Source organism: Charadrius vociferus, unplaced genomic scaffold, assembly GCF_000708025.1.
Source record: "Charadrius vociferus isolate BGI_N301 unplaced genomic scaffold, ASM70802v2 scaffold356, whole genome shotgun sequence".
Taxonomy (NCBI): Eukaryota; Metazoa; Chordata; class Aves; order Charadriiformes; family Charadriidae; genus Charadrius; species Charadrius vociferus.
Window position 1 is genome coordinate 2,499,681 of NW_009648717.1, and position 205 is coordinate 2,499,885.

The window sequence follows — 205 nt, forward strand, 5'->3', positions numbered from 1 at the left end:
AGCATCGAGACAATGCTGCCTTTGTTCTGGCTCTGTTAGTTAACCGCCGGACACCTCGGGACGCCTCTGTAAACAGATATCAATCAAAAAGAAACGGGAAGCAGAGGAAGGACGAGGGGCTGCCCGGGGTACACGGGGGAGCGCTGGCAGGCGGGTGCGGAGCGCCGGGCGCCGCTGCTGCTCCGCGGGGGCGTACGGCGGTCGT